We start from the raw sequence: 18,450 nt of genomic DNA on the forward strand, positions 1-18,450 counted from the left end.
TTTGCTATAAAAGAGAGACACGTAAAATAAAATTTGCCATGGAAATTTGGATATATGTAACTAGACAGCTCTGGGAAGATAACAAACTGAAAATTCAAAGTTGATAATAATAAGAATTAAAGCACAGTAAAATAATTTCACAGAAGAGAAAAATATAGAGTAATAACAGGAATAGAACACTTTTCAGAATTTAGGGAATATTTACACTGAAGGGTTTAGACAGCAAAACATGGTTACTTTGTAAACAGATGTGTGTTTTTTATATTTTTGTTTGTTTTAGTTTATAGTTCTAGAAGTCTCTGTTATCAAGATTGGTTTAATTTTACTGAGATATATTAAGAGTATGTAGTAAAATGCCTAAATTATGCAGGTACCATAGTGAATTCAAAGATTTACTAAACTTTTTTTGAATATTGTGCAACTATAAATAAAAAAAAAAAACATTACCACAACAAGTACAGACACGATAATGAGCATTATAATTAGGTGGACGAAGATGTTGGAAAATCATTGTTTTTCAGCCTTCTGATAGAACAACTGGGATGTCTCTACTGTCCGCATATTTTCCTAAGAAACTAATATTAAGGCTAATATTAGCCTTAATATTAATATTATCTAGATATAGATATATGACCTTAATATTAATTTCTTAGGAAAATTACTATATATGCATATAGTAATAGAGTAGTAATAGAAGCATTTTTTTTTTCTGGGAAAGAATAAGCAGAATTTAGTAACCAAGAATATAACAGGAATAACAGTTAAGGGGTGGAAACATCAAAGGCAACTAAATCAGTATATATATATATATATATATATATATATATATATATATATATATATGTATATGTATATATATATACATATATATACTCATATTGATATATGCTTACCTTGGGTAATTTTTCTGTTACTTTTCAATGTTAAACTTCCAACATTTATTTAATTTATGTGCATTTGCATATGATATTTGTTGCTTCTCTTCTATTTATCATGTAGTTTGTGTCTAATATTAAATACCGTCACCTATACCGGGGACAAGCAAACCATGGCTGTGGACTAAAACTGGCTTGCAGCCATTTTTTTTAATATATTTTTTTATATTTTGTTGTTCCTTAAATAAAGGCTCATTGCAGCATAGTCATACTCATTCTTTTATGTATTATCTATGGCTGCTTTTGTTTAACATGGCACAAAAGTGTAGTTGTGACTGATATTATATGGCTCACAAAGTCAAAATACTTATTATCTGGCTTTTCACAGAAAAAGTTTGTCAACCTCAATCTGAAGGAAGTAGGCTAAAATATTAACACCTGTGTCGTTTTTTAAAATGTTCATTCTCTCATTGAGAAATAGATAAAATAATTTTATAGTGAATGTGGAACTAATGGAACTAAAATGGAACTAAAATGAGTATTTCATTTAGTCTTTAGAATCTATGAGATAGGCATTATCACCCTTATTTTGATGTCAAAAGTAGAGTATCAGAATTCTTAAAGCAAACAAATCTTGTTAACCAATATACACACACAATTAGTAAGTGTTAGAACTGAAATTCAAGCTGGGGTTATTTTATATTATTATTTTATGTTTCTATTTGCTTGTTTTCAGTTGAGCTCATTCAACTATATCATTCAGTTAATTAACTTGTCCAAATAAAAATATACTGGTTTATGTAGAATTGTGCGTTTTTCCTGTTACTCTTAAAGCTACTGATTTAACTAGAAAAGTCCTACTGAATGAGATAATAAAATCCCAATATGAACAAGTGTATTTACACATCTTTCTTCTAGCTCTTGTCCTATTTTTAAACCAACACAAATATTTTAATTTACATTATTCACTTAAATAATCCAGTCTATTTTATTCTTACCAGAACCTTGTTCTCTTCTGTTTTCTTGTATTTTCTCCTGGAAGTACTGAACCACTACACTAGATTAAACTATTATCTAAATGCTGATAAATAACCTTCATATCCCATCTTACAGCTGTGAATTCTTTTCTGAATTAAAAGCTGACATATCCAAATTCTTAGTGATGTGTCTATTAGAAGTTCTGCAGGTAACGGAAATCTAGTATATTAAGAATGAAACACATTATCTCTCATGATTCTCTAAAACATTTAGGTCCAAGATAATGCAGATAAAACTTTAATGGAATTCTGGGCAGGGGTGAAAATACTGCCAGAATAGCTTCTGCTTTGGACAGTGGCTCCAATATCAAGAAGATGCTTTTATAAATTTGGGTTTGCAGGCCTAGAATGTGAGTTACCCAGCCATTTTGGATATATTTTGAATTTGTATCAACCCAATTAAAAAAATTAAATACCAATACAAAATTATAATACATGATTAAAGATATAATTTCCACTTTTAATTTTGTATAGGAATGTCTGTATTAGTTCAATGCTTGAAAAGTCATTAGACACCTGAAATTGATATAATATTGCATGTCAACTGTGTTGAAAACTAAAAATTATCAAGAAACAACAGATACGTTTAAATCTATAAGTTTGTATGAAATAAAGAACTTGTAGTCAGCTATCAAAAAACAAAGAAAAAAGAAAAAAAGAAAAAAAGAAAAGTCATTACGGAGATGCAACACAGATACAATAAGAAATGGATTTTATATAAGATGAACTGCCTACAATATTCTTTAAAGACAAAATATATTTCTAAATAGAACATTTTATTTTCTAAACTATATTTTATAAGATAAACGGGATGGGACCTACAAGAATATACAAAATATTTTTTTTGCATGAACATAAAATAATTTTTATTCAACTCAGAGCTACCAATTTTAAGAGATTTAAAAATAAAGGCCTAAAGTGTAGTTTAGTATATATAGATATTTAATTTTTTAATTACATTATTAAAATGACATTTAAAATAAAATTTGATTATCGCTATAAAATCTTATCTGTGATATAAACTCTAATCAAGGGAAAACTATATTAGAAAGAATAAGGTATTTAACAAAAGCAATCTTGGAAATTACTTGGAAGTTGGCAATTTATTCTCTAGTAGTCTCTCTTTTTCCCTGTATGAACACACTATCTTGCCCATTGAAATCTCTCTAGGGCAAGAGCAATATGTTTCAGTATCTAATGCTTCAGCATAGTACTGGGCATCACACCATTACTTAATTTTATGTAACCTAGTAGTAAAACAATCTAGTGTCATGTGCTCAGGATTCATTTTATAACAGTTATGAGACTACCCAATTTATTTTTAATCAGATTTTTGTGTCCTGGGGGAAGAGTAAATCTTAAATTTCTACTTACCTTATGATAGTTTGGCATTGTTAAATTTTATTTAAATTTAACCTTGCGTTTGTCAATATAAGATATGAATCTTTGAAAGACACCTGTTTTCAGATAGTTAAACTTGCCTTAATATTATATACATCATGTAAGACACTCTTATTGATAAACATTTATTGTCCTAATTGTGCTGAAATGTGTAGCTATAAAATTGAGCTGAGCCAACATTTTCATTGTCTCCATATCTTTGTTTTCCTTTACCCATAGAATGTGTTTCAGTGTAAATATGGCCCCTCATACTATCCCCAGTGAATTCATGTAGGGACACTAAAATATAATTATTGTATTAGTCTACAGTTATTTTGAACCCCTTCTTAACACAAATGACCTTTTAATTTAGATTACAATTAATCTTTTTTTCTCTTAATCCTTAATCATTTTTCAATTGTCTTAATCATGATACATTCTTAATCATTCTTAAATACCTTTAAGTATTCTTAATCATCCTAAACTTTGTTTGTTTGTTTGTTTTGCCAGAAAATAACTTTAATGCAAAGTAGAAAGGACTAATCCACCTTGTCATTTTCTTGACTGTTGCTCTGTAGATTCCTTGGGACTTGGAGAAGGTGGGAGGAGCAGGCCCTGAGCTGGAGAGGTTGTCCAAATGGGAAAGAGTCTCTCTTATTGGACATTTGCTTCCAGATCTGGAGGAATGCTGGTGTCCTTCAGATCTGGAAGTAGATGTGAAACAATAAGATAATTTATATGTGGTTCATCGCCTCTACTGATCCCTCCGCCTCCCTTCTTATAGTCATCTAGTCCTAGGGACCCAAGCCTAGGGACCCAAGGCTGCTTTTAATGAACCTTCTCCGAGGGGCATCCTTTGCTGGTATTCATGTTGATATTCTTCCTGAAGATGAGGGCTAAGCTGTCTTTCTCTCCGTTGGCTGTCGGGCAGCTTTCAGATAGCCCCGAACTCCATGATTTCTGGGGATCGTAAGCTTCCTCTTACGATTAAGTAAGAGGAACTCTTACGGTTAAGTGCTCTTTCAGCACTTAAACCTTTGACCACACAGACTAGGACAATCACCACAGCCACCAGGATGACAGTGAAGCTGATGACACCAAATGCAGCCACAGTGAGCACCGTTTGATGTAGGGCTTGGAATATTGTCAAGTCTTCTCTTATCCTTGGGCTGATGGTAGCTGGTTGGGGAATAACGTTTTGAGAGGTGTCGCTTCCTGACGTGTGCTGTTGTGGCTGGGGCTGAGTGAGGCCATTCTTGGTACGTGACCTTGGCCTCCCGGGTTTACTGGCTGCTGTGGGGGCCTGTGAGGCCGTCTCTGGAGCAGCTGGGGTACGGGTGCTAGACAGAAGGTGGGGCTACTTGGCTCTGAGGAAGAGCTGACTCCTGTGTTGGTAGATGTTGGCTCTGTGGTCAGACTTCAACTGAAGGCTCCCTGAGGGATAGAGGCTGTGTTGTGGGCTGGAGTTGTGGCCTTGGAGCAGGAGGAAATTGAGGATTGCCCAGCACAGCTGCGTAATGACTTGATGTAATGACTTGATATTTCCAACAGTCCCCATGTCAGAAGGCTCTTTCCATAGTGGAGAAGAGAGAACTAGTGCTAGGGTGGGAGGGGTAGGGTCTGGCTGTACCTGGAGCTTCCTGGAGCTTCCTGTCAAAGAATAGAAGGGAATAGATTGGAACTGGCTCCAGGGGCCTTGCTCAGCCGGACTGCCCAGATGAGGATGTCAGGCTGAAACATCAGTGTCTGCGCCCAGATTCCCGGTGTATGTGTGTGTGTGTGTGTGTATTGGGGAGTACTCTACATGGCCTGGGGTAGGATGTGTGTGTGTGTGTGTGTGTGTGTGTGTTGGGGAGTACTCCACATGGCCTGGGGTAGGGTCACTGTGGTTTCTTCAGGGCCTGTGCACCAAGACAAGTGATGGCAACCTGCCCCCTGGCCCTTTTCTTCCCCTTTGAAGGGTCCATCAGGTCTCTCCACAGATTTTCCTGGGGTGTTCATCCCAAACATTCATAATCATTTTCTGAGTTCAGGGATTCTAAGAAACAGTGATAAACATAATAAGTATATCTGATCTTGCTATTTTAATGTCTAACAATTTCATGCCTATAATTCTGTTATTCCCTTTCTATGCAAGGTAGCAACTCATATGTTCCATGTATATGAAAATCCACATTCAAAAAGGAGACTGTCAACCTACCTCCAACTTCATATGTTGAAACCTAATGTCCAGTACCCTAACATATGACTGAATTTGGAGAGAAGGCTTTTGAAGAGACAATTAAGATTAAATAAAGTCTTAAGGATTGAACCCTATTCTAATATGCCTGGTATCCTCATAAGAAGAGGAAGAGACACCAAGGAATTGTATACACAAAGGAAACGCCAAGTGAGGATGTAGAGAGAAGGTAAACATCTGGAAACCAAGGAGAGGGGCCTCACGATAGACCATACCTGCTGACACCTTGATTTTGGTGTCTCCAGAACTACGACAAATAATTTTTTATTGTTTAAGCCACCTAGACTGATGTTGTGTGTGTCATCCCTAGCACAACAATATACTCACAAATCCACACTATTTTTCAAATATAAATATAAAATAAAGTTATGTGATGTAGCAAAAAAATAAAGAATAACAGATATAAACGCATCCACAAATCTAAATGGCAATCAAGTGAATGACACAATAATAATTTATTGTCTGTTTAAAGAATGTGTAGTATTAAAAGACATGACAAAGATAACATAGATAGTAGCAGAGAATTTTAAAAACTTAATACATGCAAAGAACATTGTTTATATAGGAAAGGGTTGAGATATACAGCATTATGTTTTGTTTTGTTTTTTAAATTGAGGTATAATTGACACATTCTATTAGTTTCAGGTGCATAATGTAATGACTTGATATTTGCATATATTACAAAATGATCACCATGATAAATCTAATGTGTGACACCATACGTAGTTACGATGTTTTTTCTCATGATGAGGACTTTTAAGGACTATTTTTTTTGGCAACTTTCTAATATGCAAAAACTATGCAATATTTTTTCTAATATGCAATATTTTTTCTAATATGCAATACAGTATTAACTATAATCCTCATGATTTACATTTTTTATAACTGGAAATTTGTTCATTTTGACCCCCTTTACTCATTTTGTCAACCCTTCACCCCACTTCTGGCAATCACGCATCATGCTTTCATATCTTACTAATTTTACTTTACTCAAAGGGTAAAATAAAGACAGATTTTAAGCTGGAGAGCAATGTGTCTGTTTCAATAAAACACTGACCACAACATGTTTTTTGTTTGTTTGTTTACTAGAATGGTGGTATACAGAAGACTGGAAACAGGAAGATCTTGGCGATACTCTAAGGCATGAAATGATGGTGAGTTCAATTTCGGGTGGTGGCAATGTAATGAAAAATAAAATAATAGATTTAGGAGACATTTATAATTTACATGTAGAAAGAAATAGATTATTAGGATGTAATTTATGAGGGGAAGAACAAAGACTGTCAAATATGTTTATAGTTTTCCAGTTTGGACAACTGGAAGGATTTTGATTACATTTAGTAAGAAATGACATACAGAAGACCTTGGGTATGTGATCATCTATCATAGATTTATTTAGGATATTCAATGTCCATTTATGACAGTAGATACATACACCCAAACTATGAGTCCAATGTAACAGACCTTTGATATGGGTCACTTATGTTTCAATAATACTGTTGTTTAATAACTTTTGTTATGAAAATATATTTGCAGAATATATCAAACCCATGTTATATCCAACTTCATTCTTTGTCATCCTGGTGTTTTTGGACTGAGCTATGTGTCCCTTACAGTGAGTTTCTTAAGTATTCCTGTCAAGTCCCCAGAAGCTTAAGGGGGTAGGTAATCTTTGTCTAAGTACAAACTTCTATTGAAATATGCATGCCCAAAAGTACAGAAATCTAAAGTGTACTTAATACATTATCAATTGTGTCATGAAAAGGTGAGAGAATGAGGCGGTAACAATATAGGAAAGGAAAGCTGAATGTGTTGCATTCTTAAGTAGTAGAGTGTTATACTTGTTTCTAGACAAGAGTCTGAATGGAGAGCTAATAAAATACAGGGATTAGAGAAGGAAGGAGTTCAGGGATTGGTGTTCTTTCAGAGAGAGTGTCGCTTAATGTTAGCTATGGTTGTTTAAGTGAGCCTGTTGATTTAAGTGAGCCTGTTGAGGCAGTGTATTTTCTGTAGTGAGGCTTTAACTGATTGGCTCACTTTCAGAAGTGTGGGGCTATCACTGAGAAGTTGACTTTTGGAAATGAGTTATTGGTTTACAGCACCTATTGATTAAACTGAGGCTAGTTACCGATCAATTAAGCCCCTTTAAAACACAATCTGGTGTTTACTTGTTATGGCTACAAACTAAGCATTGTTTTCCTGGGAGAATGAGAATTTTTAAAAAATGTTTAATATGACATATGAAAAGCTATACGTTTGTGATGTGTGCCATGTTGGACAATTAAGTTTGTGAACTCGTCCTAGAAAAAGGGCTACATACCTCATTGCTGAATATCACTATGGTCACAATTGAAGTCCTCCCCTTGGGGAGGAGCTATGTACCAACACCAGCACCTAGTCCACCCTTCAAAGCAATTTTGGAACTCTTTTTCTGGAAGGGCCATCAGAGCTGTCCTCATATTACGCTTGATGTCCTGAATGTCATCAAAATGTCCTCCTTTCAATATTTCTTTTGTCTTCTGGTAAAGAAAGAAGTCATTGGGGTGAGTAGGGAGGGTGCTCCAATACAGTTATTTGTTTACTGACTAAAAACTCTCTCACAGGAAGTGTTGAGTGAGCTGGTACATTGTCGTGATGCAAGAGCCATGAATTGATGGCAAAAATTTCAGGTCTAACTTTTTCACACAGCCTTTTCAGCACTTCCAAATAGTAAACTGGGTTAACTGTCTAATTGGTACACATTCGTAATAAATAATCAAAAATGGTTAGCAACATCATTGCATGAAGTTTGTGAACTTAATTTTCAGACCTCATACAACTTGATGACTTTGTGAATAAGTATATATCTATGAAACCATCACCACCATCAAAGCCACAGTTGGTATTTCATTGTTTTAATTTGTACTTATTTGGTATCTAATGAGTGTGAGTATTAATATATTTTCACATTTTCCGTATGCATTTGAATTCATGCATATTTTTCTATTGCGTTGTGTCTTATTTTTAACATTTAGAAGTTGATTTACAATATGGATATGAGTTTTTTATAAGAAATAAATGTTGAAAACACCTTCCACAATGTAGTTTGCCTCTTACTCTCCTAATGAGATCTTTTGACTAATAAAGATCCTTGCATTGAGTGAAATCCAATTAATACAAATTTAAGTAGTATTTTTTTTCCTGTTAAAATATCTTTTCCTATCCTTATACCATGAATGTATTTTCCTATTGTATTTTCAAAGCCCTACTAATTTTTGTTTTTATGTTTTATTGTACTATCTACCTGGATTATTTTTGGTGGGGGTAGGGTGATATGATGGTATAAGATGGACTGAAGTTTATTTCTTCTCCTCTTATCTTTTCTTTCTCTCTCTCTCTCTCTCTCTCTCTCTCTCTCTCTCTCTCTCTCTCTCTCTCTCTCTCTCTCTCTCTCTCTTTCTCTCTCCCTTGCTCCATCCCTTCCTCCCTTCCTTCCTTCCTTTTGTAAGATAATGTACCAAATGCTGTGAATATTTTTCTTTCACAGTGAACTTGATTGCCTGTTTCTATACCCTTTGTATCATAACACCTAATTCCTATACTTTTATAATAATTCTAGATAGCTACTTGAGTATTTTCTCTGAACTTGTTCTTCAAGATTGTATTGACTATTCTAGTGCTTTGAATTTTCAACATAACTTTTTAAATCACCAATTCAGTTTCCATCAAAAATTACTTTTGTGATTTGCGTTACTTTGGAGACTGACTTGGGAGAAATTTAAAGGCAAAGTCTTTGCATCAATAGATATAACCAAAGCCATTCATTTAAATAGATTTCATTATTTTAAGCTTAATAATTATCATAATGCTGCATATCTTTTTTTCATATCTCAGCATTTATTTTTATATTCTGTACATGTTAAGTTTAATTTTGTCTTTCTAAACGTACATACAAATGTATGTTCATTGACTTTTTATCCACCTGCCTTGCTTGTTTCGCTTAGGATTTTTTTATCATTTATCTGTAGATACTTTTCGATCTTTTTGTGCCTAAATTACATTTTCTGCAATTAACAATGATTTTATTTCTACCTATTCAAACTTTACAAGTTAGATGTTAGATAGAGGATAGATACATAGGTAGATAGATAGAGACATAGATAGATATTGAGACACTGATTTATTTACTTGTTTTACTTATTTTATTATACTGGATGGCATCTCCAGAATAAAACTGAAGAAAACATTGATAACTAACATCCTGTCTCCTTTCCAGTCTCTGAGTGGGGAGGTTTGGAAACATTCCCTTTTAGTATATTCTCTACATATTGTTGCATTTTGTTTTCCATTGGTTACACTTAATCAGTATTTCTTTATTTTAATTATATTTTGTTGTTATGAAAAGATGTTGAATTATAACATTTTCTGCATTTGAGGTCATTTGATTTCACGTATTATTTATTAGTATTATTATTACATGGATTAATTTGTGAATATTAAATCAACATCTTTCAGAAGGGGCAAATATTGCTTGTGATATATTACACGCTTTGTTAATTTATTGCTGGATTAGGTTTTCACATGTAGGTAAATATGACATGTGTCATCTTTTAACAATGTTGGTAAATTCTCATAGTTTTCAAGGTTAATGTTACTGCCTCATTCCAGGTAATGCTGCTCACCTTACATTCCAGGACTCTGGTCACATTTGAGAACTTTTTACAATAACTCTTATATGTTCTTTCTCTTATCTCTATATAGTTCTTGATAACTATTTCCTACTGTTGCATCTTACTAATTTTCATTTCAATTGTCTAATTTTCTATTAAACCTATCCATTATTTTTTAAACTTTACTATTTTGTTTTTTCAGTTATAGAATACCATTTGTTTACTCTTAATTTATTGTATATTTCTGTTTAATTTGATTATTATTTTGAGCTTACATTATATTTCTTTGAATAGTATCAACCATATGTTTTAATTTTTACATCTGAAAAAATGTGAATGACTTGTAAGACTTCATCAGTTCACTTTTTTAATTTTGTTACTTTTTTTTTGTCTATTAATTTTTGGTTGCATTTTTCTTCCTTTTATGTCTAAATATATATGATGACGTGTTCAGCATTGCACATTTCAAGTCCAAGGACATCCTTTGCTTCCCTCAATCACGTAACCTTCACAGATAACAGGAATCAAACAGAGATTGATATGATCAAAGCTTGATTTTTGTATTATAAAGGCTATTTTTAATACATGTGGTTCTAACCAAAAGCCTGGGAATTTTTCACTGGCCTCTTCATCTGAGCCCTTGCAGGTCTCCTTCCCAACCCCCTCTAGCCACCTTTAGATGCATTCACCATGGAAAGCTCTGCTAAGCTTCTCAGTCTCCTTGCATTGCTCTGTATTCTAAATCCTACATGCTATAAAATACCTAACTGTTAATATATAAACATAATAATATGGAGGTCTCCTCCTCTGTCTCCCACTACACTAGTACATTAACAGGGTAAACAATTTAATTATTATGATTATGACAAAATTAAAAGCTTTAAATTTATACGTAAAACAAAAACATCACTATGGGTTTAATATATAGCAAGTACACATGTATACATGCTTATATACCTAATGAACTAAAAAGCAAGAGGGAGATGATAACACTTTCATAAAAATGAGAGAGAAATAGGAAATTATAACTTCAGTGAAATCAGTAAAAAGCTAATAATATTAGTTTATTTTCATTTGTCATGTAAACAAGAATCCTTATCTTTCTTTGAAATGGACTTCTCATCTTTCTTTGTTATCTCTTATTTTCAATGTATTTTATTTCGTATTTTTTTATTCAAGTTAGGTCTAACAACACAAATACTTTCCAATTTTAAATTATAATTATTTTTATTCATTGATACAATGAGTCAGTAGCTGCAAGTACTCCTGGAATGCTTTTGCTAGTGTTTGTATTATCATTGCATCCTTCTTAGAAGATATTAACTATGCTAATGGTTTATGGGCATTTATGTCTTGGAGATATATACATACATATATGTATATATATTCTATTTCTTTGATTCCTTGTAATTATCACTTTAGCCATTATTTATTAATATGTATGTAGGTTTCTGGACTAAAAATAATGAACTCTTTTATAATTATTATTTGTTTAACTGAGGGTAATATTAAATAAATCTTATAGAATGCTAAATAGTGAACAAACAAGTAAAGTCTGCATTTTCGCTGATTGTTGATTTATTTATTATTATTTAATTGCAGCATAATTTTAAAGTATCTCACTGTGCTTTAAATTATTTAAATTTGAAGGAGTGGGGAAATCCTTCTAATTTTATATATTAGGAGATTTGCATATCTTTATTTTCAAAGAGTGATTACTGATACTTTGTCAGATACAGGCATTGTGAATATTTTTCTCAGGTGTGGCTTGTCTTTTAATTCTCTTAATGATTTCTTTTGATAAGCAGACTTTTTTTTAATTTTGATTATATCCAAATATTCCAATTTTTGTTTTTAATGCTTAATCATTTCTCTGTACTGTTTAATATCTTTGACTACCCCAAAAAAGTGGTGGTATTTTTCTGTTTTCTTCTAGAAGCTTTATATTCTAGCCCCCAAAGTTAATTTTATGATATATTCTACATTATTTTTATGGCATGAGGTAATGTTCAAAGTGTATCTTTTGTCTAATATGAAATCAAATTTCTCCAGCACCACTTATTAAAAAGTGATGCGTTCTCTCTCTCTCTCTCTCTCTCTCTCTCTCTCTCTCTCTCTCTCTCTCTCTCTCTCTCTTTATATATGATATAAGCATATAAGAGTGAGTCTGTTTCTGGACTTTTATTTTCCATTATTTTATATTTTGTCTATTATAATACTGTTTTAATTATTGTAGCCTTATAGAAAGTCTTGAGATAGGGTAGCGTCTTATCCCAAACTTTCTTCTTCAGAGTTGACATTGCTCCTTACAATCTACCTGAAATTTCAAAACAAAAACAAACAAACAAATAAAAATACAACTAAACAAGCAAATTTTTAAAAAGAAAACTTTCAGTGACATAGACAATATTAGAAGATGTACACAAAAATGTTTACATTTACAAAGTCAATATTTAAATCATTTCTTTTAAAAAGAAATGGGGATATAAACTACAGCACAAAGCATATAGTGAATAATCTGAATAACTGTGTGTGGAACCAGGTGTGTATTAGACTAATCAGGGAGATCCCCTTGTTAATTATATAACCGTCTAACCAGAATGCTATACACCTGAAACTAATATAAAATAATATTGAATGTCAACCGTAATTGGAAAAAAAAAAGAAACTAAATATTCAAATTGACTTAGGGAAAGGGATATGACAGTAGTAGGCGAGTATCAACAACAATAATAAAAAACACAAAAATGAATTGGAAAAGAGACAGTAACCCACGGAAATTAATCCAAGAATTTAAGAAAAAGGTAAATGGGTAAATATCTAGAAAATCTAATAAAAAACGTATTAGAAATAAACTTCAAATAAGATAAACACAATGTCCACAGAAACTACTTACAATATCGAATGAAATTCAAAGTATGTTAATTCTGTATATGTTTGCAAATAATATTTCCATTTGCTTGAATAAAGGTTGCAGGAACAAAAATAGTCACAAGTAAGAGTATTAGGAATAGGGTGAAAAAGCAAACAAAGAAGGAAGGTAGCAAAAAGTTATTTTTTTATTAGAAAACTTGAGGATTGTCATATATTATCAATATATGAGAACCATTACTTATTTCATTTTGTTTTCTCAGAATGGAATCTAAATTCAAATAATGCTATCTTAATGGTTTGGGTTTTATTTTTTTACCCTCTTTCAAAAATAAATTAATTAATAGTGTGTTTCCATCTGAGGAATAAGTTTAGGAAAAGAAAAGGTTAAAATTTGGTATTTCTTACTAAATTGATGAAATATTCAGCATTTTAGAGAAACTTAAATTTTAACCAAACATTATAAAAATATCTGTGCTAAAGTAAAAGGTTATAAAGTGTAAAATTGAATGAATAATTGAAATAAAGGTATATTTAACATGGAAATTAGGTATTAAAATTAAAGCTGTTAAAATTCATTTAAAGTACTAGAGCTAATCAAATATACACAGAAATATATGTTTGTACAAGCAGTAAAAGAAATAATACATATTCATTAACAAAAGTGTTGAGGCATCATTCTGTGTACTTCAATTATGCTTATTCAGTCTCATCTTGCTTCTAATTATTCTTCCTTTAACCACTTGTGTCTCAGAGGTTTTCTGATATAAAGAAAAAATGCAGCTTGAAGCAAAATCTGAACGCTTGCTTGAATGCCTTCAAATTCATACACCTGGATGTATTTGCACAATTCAGAGAAGCACTTTTGTGAATTACCACTGCATCAGTGAAATGAGGTGAAAAACCAACATTGCTTTTTACCTTAGGCATCCTCTTCAAGGAAACATTAAGAGCTTGAAAATGAGATGCTTTGTTTCTTCATTTATCATATTTGTCAATTTCTTAAAGCAATTGTCTGCCATTTCCTATATAAACATAACATATCCAGCTCCCTGGGTATTCTAGGAGTACAATTAGAAACTGTATCTGTGAAAGCACCATTATATTAAATTATAGACCACAACAGCTCACAGCATTGTTTGCTTATTTAAAAATCTAATAATACAAACTTTAATTATCCATATAAAATTGTCATGTACAAGAGCTCATTTCGCAAATCACTTTTTCTTCAAACTAAACATGGTTAAATAAAATCATGCTTCATGACTTTATGAGAAAATTAGGAATATATTAAATATATAAGCTTAGAGGCTGTTAATAACTTATAAGTAAAATAGAGATAAAAATAGCCCTACTTTGATCCATCGTTGTCTTGCTTTTGACTTCTTCAAGGTTTTTCCTTAACTTTTCTAATCCTCTCTTTCTCCCCCTCCCATGTTACCCCAATTCCACAAATTTGTATCTAATTTAAAAACTGAGTTTGAGGCAGCCAGTTATCTCGGTTGGTTAGAGCACGATGCTGGCACCGGGGTTACCGGTTTAATCCCCGCAAGGGCCAGTGAACTACACTCCCGCAACTAGATTGAGACAAATGCTTGACTTGGAACTGATGTGTCTGGGAAAAACACACTTAAAATAAATTTAAAAAGTTAAAACAAGAAAAAAAAATGAGTTAGGAAAACATGTTTTTGTTTGTCTTCTGTTGATGCCTATGGTATAATAGGAATTGTTTATTTTAGCATGCTGGCTAAATTTCCACATTTTCTAGAAGACCAGGGTTCTTAAAAGTTGGGACCAGCACTCCTATATGGGACGGTAGCAAACTGAATACATTTTTGTTCAGTGAATGTATTAATAGTACTGCACAACGATATGAAAAGTTGTTCAACACGTAGGAAATATCACTTTAATCATTAAATTCCAATTATATGTATTCATACATAGTTGACACGCAATTGAATTTCATGACATAATACACAAAAGCTATTTTTAATGAAGATTTCAAGATAAATTTCAGAACAGTGCATTTTCCTACAAAATAAGTTCAGAAAATACTAAGAATTTTCGATATATGTGTTTGCATATATCATTGTGCCTGAATAAATTATTGTTAATAAATAAGTTACTGAATAAGTATTTTAAGAATACTAAGAACAAGGCAAAATAATTTTCAGTAACGAAATTAAGATGTATTTTTTACTTAAGGTATCATGAGCTTGTTTTGAAAGCACTCTTGTGAAAGTGAAAAATATTTCATTAAAATATAGATGATGCAAACATTATGGTTAATACCTTACAAATTTCATGGATATCCAAATGCCTTATGGAATAAATGAGGAGAATAAAAGTTGTTCACATAGGCTGATGGGTTGATTTTTTTTTTTGATTTTTTTTAATTTTTGCTCTGAAGGAGTGCCTGATGCAAGCTGTTTAGCAATTTTTGTAAGTTTCTAATTTCTGAATTCTCATTTGAATTAAACTGTCCACTAATATCTGGCTCCTTGCATGTAGGGACATATCATAGAAACTGAATGAAGTAGATGACAAATACATTTTAACTAAACAAGTTATTAAGTGTACTGTAATAAGAGAAAGTAAAATTTCCAGCAACTAAAAAGAAATCCTAATATTTAAAAATGAATAGGTAATTAATAGCTAAACTCATTACTCTATAGCTATGTTCTGTAATTCTGTTTGTATATATTATTTTATGGTATATAATTATTTATTGTAAACAATAAATGGTTACAATCTAAGATGATGTATTTATGAAATTACACCCATAAGAGATACTAGAATTCTTAGTTGACATGGGGGGCGGGATACAATACTTAGCTTAGAGGCTACTAAAGAAAGAAAAATACCCTTTCAATGTTCAGCTTTCTTTTTACTTGTGCTCCTCAAACCTGTTCTAAGAATTCAGACAAATGTCCCAGCATCATCAATGCATTTTTCATTAACCTAACTGGTGCTCCTATCTCTCAGTTCCTTCACCATCTGGCATATTTTTTCAAGGTGACTCATTACAGTATAAATTCTATTCAAGCAACTCTTGAGCATGACATATAAAGCTTTTCTAAGTAAATATGCATTAAAAAATAACAAAACAAAGTATATTTTCTAACGTAAGTAATTTTCTAGAGGTCATCATATATTGTTCCAGAAGTCATGGTTTTTGATGTACTTAGCTTAAATTTTAAATTAAGTTAAAACAGTTGTGACAAACACACATAAAATGCTTCAGGCATGAAAAAGTTTCACACAGAGTTAATTAGATCAATCAAGATTAACTTGCAAAATGACAGGTAAGTGAATAGAAGGTCAAAGACAAATATTCCTCTGAACATCAGCAGACATTCATAGTGTTGAAACTGAAAACAAAAAACAACAACAAAAAACAACTGTAGGTATGTTTTGCCATTTGCAGAAATATGTTATAGTAATGGCCAAATAAGGCAGTCTAGAAACTGGCCTATTTGGAGAGAATATTAAATAATTATGCTTAAAGTATATTATTCTTCCCATAAACAGTTCTATAAAACAGGAATCAGTTGCAGAATACTGAATTCTGAAGGCAAATGGTGATTTTATGATCAAGTAAAACATAAAAATATTAAGTAAAATAAATACCACACACTTGCTAATAAAGGAATGAACATTGAAAAGGTACAGGAAACACGTATATTACAACTGGTCCAACCACTCTGTGATTTAGTTTAATTCTAAATATATTTAAACATTAATGTATCTTGATGTCTTAAATGTACTTGATAAATTTAACTTTAACTGAATGTCAGTTGAATTAACTCATAACAATGAAGTCACAGTGATAACTTTGTAAGAGCTTTTAATATATCAGACAGTATTCTAAAGTATTGTGCATACATTAATGTATTTAATTCTCACAACTCATTCAGGAAGCTACTATTTCTTTTCTATTTTATCAATGAAGAAAGTGAGATTGAGAGAGATTTAAAATTAAAGTCCCACTTTGTGTTTAAAAATGTAAGGTGGGAGGGGGTTGGATAGATGAGGGTAAAAGGGATCAAATATATGGTGATGGAAGGAGAACTGACTCTGGGTGGTGAGCACACAACATGATATAGAGATAATGTATTACAGAATTGTACACTTGAAACCTATGTATCTTTACTATTGTCACCCCAACAAACTTTAGTTTAAAAAAATTATAAAAGTGTACGTAAGAACTATTATATTGTTTGTCATCTGTTTGTCTATCAACCTCATTTCTTACAAATTCAAAATAGCCAAATATCCTGACACTGCAAGTCATTCAATCCATTCTTAAAGTTAAAGACATTTAATCTTTCTTAGTGCTATATTGACTGCAAAATGGAGTATTTTATGACAGACATTCAAGCGTAAGAGCATCAATCATTTAACAAGTGCCATTGTGAAAAGAAAAATAATGCATTTTAAAAATTAATTTGGAATGAAAATAATGACTTTCTAATGTGTACTCGTGACAAGATCAGAGGTCAAATGACCAACACTGGCTGTGCCACTAATAGTCTCAACAGCTTCTTATATAAAAATATCTGCTATTTTAGGCCTCATTCATCTCTACTTTCACTCAACATGTGTTCATTAAAGACTTACAATGTGCCACACACACAGAAACAGAACTGGGAATAAAATGAAGATAACAAAGCCATCAAGCCTTCAGATGACACTTATAGGCATTGGACTGCATGACATAATTTGAGAACTACAGCACAAAGAGAGAAAACATTTAAAATCTGAGTCCTTAGACACTTCAGAGATTTGAGGTCCAAAAAATAAGGAGGAATAAGGAGAGTGAGAAGCAGCTGTCAATGTCATAGAAGCAAAGCCAAGGAAAAATGTTGTCCTACGTAGTCCAGGGAATTAAATGGATCTGGAAGGAGTAGAGTAATCAGTGCATGAAATAATTCTGCTAAGCCAACTTCAATATAAAGTGATAATTGACCATCCCTCCTACTGCAGTGGGAGATCAGCACCTTGTCCCATGCTCTCACTAGGGTTTCCTCAATCCCTCAGAGTTGTCCTTCCATCTTGATCCTACCAAACGGGGGGCACAAACAAATGTCTACAGGCAATTTAAATAATTAGAAGTAAAATAAAAATAATAATATCAGAACAAACATTTATTTTTACAAAACTCGGTGGTAGGCATAGTTTTATAATACAAGCATGATTAGTTCTTGAGATTAGATTCTAAACAAAAGGAAAAGAATGAAAGTTAAAGTATTAGAACTATGTAACGATTTTTTTTTCAATTTCTATTAATTTGATAGCATAATACTGACACCTTTGTTTTCAGATTTCAAAATGGCAGCGTTAGATCTTGATTGTTTTGCAAGTTGTGACATGTAACATAACATGTTCAGGATTATATT

Source organism: Rhinolophus hipposideros (assembly GCF_964194185.1).
Source record: "Rhinolophus hipposideros genome assembly, chromosome: 4".
NCBI classification, from domain to species: domain Eukaryota; kingdom Metazoa; phylum Chordata; class Mammalia; order Chiroptera; family Rhinolophidae; genus Rhinolophus; species Rhinolophus hipposideros.